Raw genomic sequence first — 6000 nt, 5'->3', positions numbered from 1 at the left:
CGCCACTGCCGCCGGCGCCGCTCCTCCTCCGTGTCAGTTGTTGGGCTGTAATGGCGACTGGGCCGCCGCCGCCGAAGTGACTCCCGGGCGGGGGAGCGGGGCCGGACCTGCGCCAGAGGGAACTGCAGAGAGCCGCAGCTCAGGGGGAGGCTTGCTGTGGGGGAGGGGAGGCAGCCTTTCCGCCTCTCCTTCCTTCTCTGCAGCCCGGCGGATCCGGGGAGCCGGTGCGAGGCGGGCACCCGGTGCGTCCCCGGAGCGGGGAGGCCAGGCCCGGCAGCCCTGGGGCCTGTCGGGGCGGCATCGCTGCTCCCTCCGCCAGGCCCCGCGGGATGCACCGTGGGAGCCGAGGGCGGAGGCGACACTCTCAGGTGAGCTGCGGGAGGACGTGGCTGGGACCGCAGACGCTCGCTTAGCTTCTGCTGCCTCTGTCCGCGGTCCCGGGTCCCGGGTGGCGGCGAGAGAGGCGGGGCGGGGCGCCGGGAGCCCTGGCCCGGCCTGGCGCCCCCCTCGGGGACCCTCCCTGGGCCCCCCGCTTCTGCGGGGAGGGCTATCCTGAAACCTCGATTTCAGGTCCCACCGGTGCCTGCCCAAGACGAATTTCCTTCCTTACCTGCCAGTGCGCCCCCCTCCCTCCCGCCCACCCCCCCCCCGCCCTGCTCCCCCGCCCCTCCTCTCCTCTGCAAAAGATGTAGGATACCTCTCGCCTTTGGTCTCCGGAGAACTGCTCCTCCTTCACTTGCAGATCAGGCGTATTTTAGGAAATTCCGGGCAACTGGCTCCAGTGGCAAGGATGACTGGGTTTCTGTTCCTTTTTGGTGGGGATAAACATTCTCAAGTATAGGGGAAAACTTTGATCTGCTCCAGTCAAGCAGCTGCTGAACGTAGTCTACCGATTTATTTCACAGATGATTTAGTGTGTGTGTGGGGGGGGGGGCGGGGGGGATTTCTTAAGCTTTACGCTTTGAAAGTTTGTCAGTATTTCTCCCCCTCCCCTCCCCGCCCTCTTTTTAAATGTGGCCCAACATGGTAAATAATATTTAACCGGTTTCACAAATACGATTTGGAATTTCGCTGGGTTTTTAGTTTTCAGATAGGAGGTTGTACATAGGTATAAGATTTTAACATGGTTTTTAGTGTAGTAGCAAATCTTTCCTAAAGGAAAAGATCCTTCTTATAGGACAGGTTGTCAGGAGTGGTAATCGGTATCCATGCACTCCCATCTGATTGTTTGTTGTTGTTGTTGTTGTTTGTTTTGAATTTGGAAAAGTCGTTAATGTTGCCATGTTAGCGATGCCTCCGCCTGTCTTGTGTTTAAAGGTTTTAAAGGAAAAGGCTATCTTAGGCAGACCTAGCAACAGTGCGAAACGGTTTGTAAAAGCGATGATAAAATACGGAAAGCTGCTCTCCACTTTAAACACTTCTTAGTTTAAAATACTGCTTTTAAACAAGGGAGTGTGTTGCTTATAACATGAGATTGTGACTTTGGGGGATTGGTTGTTAGGCCAATGGTACAAGTTGCTTCAAACCCATGGATGTGTAACATGAATTAATTTCGGTGTGCAAAATTGAGGAACTCCACCTAGTGTAATAAAGTAAATCTGAAGCGTTGAAGCGTCATTGCATTGAATTTGAGGTGCTTTAATCAGAAAATAAACATCAAGCCAAAATACATTGTATGTGTGGATAAATAGTATGTATCTCATTTTTTCACGGTAGCAGGGCTTGGGTTTGTAACGATGGTGAAGTCCAGTAACTAAACAATTTCATACATGTGTGAGATAATTTCTCTGACTCTCTGATATTGTGTAAGGGTGTTACTACTTAACCAACCTCCTGTGGGGAAATCAATTTATGGATTATGAAGTTTAGAATTTTTTCCTTATGCTTTTGATTGCCAGTCTTTTGCCCATTTAATAATACTTCTGTCATATCATGGACAGTAGAAAGGAGATGGAGTCCCTATCTAACCAATTTTTATTTGTTGAATTACTTTGTTATAAAGGCAGCAAAAAAGAAGCAGCTGTTTAAAATAATTTACATCATTTTTTTTTGGTGTATCTCCACATATTTTATTTAGTCTTTATAGCTGTACGAGGTAGGTTTGGCAAATATTTTTGTTTTGCAGTTGTGGAAATTGATACACAAGGGAGTTTATTTATATGAATGATGGTCTTATTTCTGCAGATCTAGAATTGTTTATTTTTATTGAGGTATAATTGACATTAGTTTCAGGTGTACAGCGTAATGGTTCTGTATGTATTGTGAAATGATCACAAGTCTAGTTAACATCATAGAATTATTTTTATTTTTAAATTGAATATATAGATACTTCTGGACCTTAGTTTTTTAAAATCTAAAAAAATTGTTTTTGCTCCTTTTGACATACTGTTAATTCCTTTATGCTGATGGTTGTCGTTCTTTTTTTTTTTTTTTTTGGTTGTCATTCTTTAAAAACAGTACGTTCAATAATTTTTGTTAATAATGAGCAAGTCATGAATTATTATAATAGATGGCTTCACTTCTGTGTGTACTTTTTTCTTGAACAGTGTTCTTCAGAAATTGTAGTTGACTGGTCCTCTCTCATTTTGTTTGGATACTCACAGTTCTGTCGTCTTTGATAATTCAAATGATTAATACTCTTGGTTATGAAAACCAGTATTTGGGCCACATAGTAGCATAACTGGAAAGTAGTAACATCTTGGTGATTTTATTGTAGAACTGATGATTTAAAATGTTAACTTGCCATCTATACTTGTGATAGCTCTTTTTGCAGCATGGGACAAGTTGTGAAATAATTTTCTTTATTGACATTGTCTTCCCATGTCAAACAATTTCGAGTGTCGCAAATAGTCCAAAAACACAATCAAAAGATTGTATAGTGTGTTTTTTTTCCTGCACTTATGGCTTTTTGTTTATTATTATCACAAGTATGATTTTACATTTACTAGTGGTTATTTTGGTTGGTTATTTGCCTTTCTCATTTAATCTAAGTTCCATGATGGCAGAGATCCTCTGTTAACTATTGTACCCCCAATGCCTGGCATATAGTAAACTAATCAGTAAATATTAGTTGAATAAATTGACTAAACAGTGGTTTTGGCATAATGTATAGAAAACAAAACAAACACTAGTTCATGTTCCTAGGCACACGTCAACTCTAATTAAGAATATACTCCAGAGATATGTTCAAGTTTGTTAGGTAGCAGGGAATGACAGCCTGGGATTAAAAAACCACTGAGAATAAGCCACAGGTGGATCCTGAAAACTTTATTGGATATCTTAATGATTTGCTTAGGTGTTCTGGCAATAGTTATTATAATTTAAAGAAAATAGAAGGTTTAAGACCCTGACCTAATTAGTACTATAATTATAGGCTCTTAATAACCTTAAGTCACTTCTTAATTACAGCATTGGGAGTTTTAAATCTTAAAGGCCAGCTAGTCCAATTCCCACGTTTTGCACATAAGTGAACAGTATCATATAGGGGAAATATCTTATGCAAAGTGGTTTTATAACTGGATGAAGAATTCATTATACAGTTGCTAAGTCTTCACTGTTTAATGACAGATAATTATCAAATCAGACGATGATTGTGACCAACTGGGCAATCTATTCATTCTACATCAGGGTAAGTTAAAAACTCAAAATAGATCTCTCCCTGAATCAAAAATATTTGTTAACTTAAAGATGAACCTCAACCTTCCCCTCTGCCATTGGGACTATAAATTGGTACAACCAGGACAATATTCTGGAAGGAAATTTGTTGTTACTTATCGAAATTAGGAGTGCATGAATTTGATAGTCATTTTGTTTTTAGGAGTTTAGCTTCCAGAAATTTTGGCATAAAAGCACAAGAACAAATCTACAAGGATGTTCATTTTAACATTATTATAAGTAAATGCTGGTAGTATTTATAAATAAAAAATATCCTAGGGATTCCTGGGTGGCACAGCGGTTTGGCGCCTGCCTTTGGCCCAGGGCACGATCCTGGAGACCCGGGATCGAATCGCACGTCGGGCTCCCGGTGCATGGAGCCTGCTTCTCCCTCTGCCTATGTCTCTGCCTTTCTCTCTCTCTCTCTCTCTCTCTGTATGACTATCATAAATAAATTAAAAAAAAATTTAAAAAAATATCCTAAATGCCCCCATTGGTAGAGGAATAGTTGAAATTATAGTATATTTATGCTGTGAAATACTATGCACTTGTTAACAGGTTGAGGGATACCTCCATTTACTTCATGAGAAGCAGCTGAGTGTATCATCAAGTGCAAGGACCATGCAGCTAACTTTCTGGGTTCAAATCCCAACTGGATCATTTGCTAGATGTAGCCATTAGCAAATTACTTAAACTCATCTATAAAGTGGATATAATTATAGTTCTCATTTGACAGGGCTGTTGTGAGAATTAAATGAGTTGCTATTTAAGCTGCAAGTAAGCATAGTAAGCACTAATAAATGTTTAAGTGTTTGCAATTACTATTATATACTGACATTAAAGAACGTTCATGATATAATATTGAGTGAGAAAAATAAGTTGCATAACACTGTGGAATATTCAGTTTTGAAAAAACACATGGGCAAAGAAAGAAATTTGATTTTATTATGATTTTGTATGGGCATAGGAAAGAGTCTGTAAGGATAGATGTTAAACTATTAGCTATGTTGTCCTTGGGGGAGTGGGTGACTTTCCTTTTTTTTTTTTTTTTACTTTAGATACTTTTGTTTATTATAAGTCCCACTTTTATAGTTTTTGAAACACTTTTTTTTCTAAAAAATATCGAAACAATTTTTTCTATTATACAGTCATATAAATGTATTTTTTAATTTAGTTTTTCAGAGATCTGTAGATTTCATCAATATATCACAGTGAGATTATATTTCAAAACTTTTGTTGATGGAAGATTAAATTTAAAAGTGTATTTATTTTCCACTAGCTTAGTGACCTTAGGTGTCATTTCTTAATTTACAAAGTAAGTACATACATAGCTCAATCAGTGTTTCTTAAACTCAGGATTACCAGACTGTGCCAGGAGGTGCCTTGGGGCACTGTAGTGATCTCACATAGGCACTGTGGAATATTTTAAAGTTTTCGAGGGAAACACCATAATATTTGACAGCTGTGGAATATCTGTGTGATATTTGACATCTGTGGGACACTGCTCCAACTATTAGTTTGAGGTAGTGTCTGTGAGATTGTGTTACATTACTTTGGAAGACTGGATGTCTTCAAAAAGCTGGGTTTGGGGGTGCTGCTGTGATAAAAAGCAAGTACTGTGCAAAAATCAGTATGAATGTAAAGGATAGTGGCAGTGTCCAAAGTGATTTCAAGGTTTGAGAAGTTGTATAATGTATAGTAGTTGCACACTTCCCATTAATAAGTAATTGTGGTTATATAGTAATAAAATATTTCTTTAATATATATGTATTTTTCAAACTGCTAAGTTGTTAGGACACAAATACTTATTAGATTGTATGAATCTAATAAATGTAACTGGTAGGTATTTTTTTGGTGCCTGGGGGCACCATGAAAAAATTACCAAAACGTTGAGAGTTCTCTTAACTGAAAAAGCTTGGGAACCTCTCCAACTCTTTTGACTAGGACACTCACAGTAAGAAATATATTTTTCATATGGATATAATATATACATTTATGTATATATCTGTTATAAATAAAATGTAAGTTGCACTAAGCTAATACCCTTAACTACTTCCATTACAACTCCATTTGGTTTCATTAAAAAAATGCTAGCTTCAACCCACCAGATTGGGTTTTTAAAAACGATTTATTTAAGAGAGAGAGAGAGATGGAAAGAGCGCACATGATTGGGAGGGGCAGAGGGAGAGAGAATCCCAAGCAGACTCTGCACAGAGCTCAGAACCTGCTGTGGGGTTCAATCCCACAACCCTGAGACCACCATCCAAACAGAAACCAAGAGTCAGATGCTCAACTTACTAGGCCACCCAGGCACCACCCCACCCCACCCCACCCCCCAATTGTTTT

General features: G+C 39.7%; 1 protein-coding gene across 4 annotated transcripts in view; it reads left to right on the top strand.

Moving 5' to 3' along the window:
• The window catches only part of CEP350 (centrosomal protein 350), a 151250-nt gene continuing 145250 nt past the window's right edge, over nucleotides 1–6000 (top strand). For all 4 annotated transcript variants that reach the window (XM_077902091.1, XM_077902092.1, XM_077902093.1 and 1 more), the window contains exon 1: nucleotides 1–368. The gene's annotated coding sequence lies outside the window, so the exon portion shown is untranslated. The remainder of the gene's footprint in view (nucleotides 369–6000) is intronic.

This window comes from Canis aureus, chromosome 6 (assembly GCF_053574225.1).
Source record: "Canis aureus isolate CA01 chromosome 6, VMU_Caureus_v.1.0, whole genome shotgun sequence".
Classification (NCBI taxonomy): Eukaryota; Metazoa; Chordata; class Mammalia; order Carnivora; family Canidae; genus Canis; species Canis aureus.
Note: the sequence above shows the minus strand (reverse complement) of the source record. Positions and strands in the feature narration are given on the sequence as shown.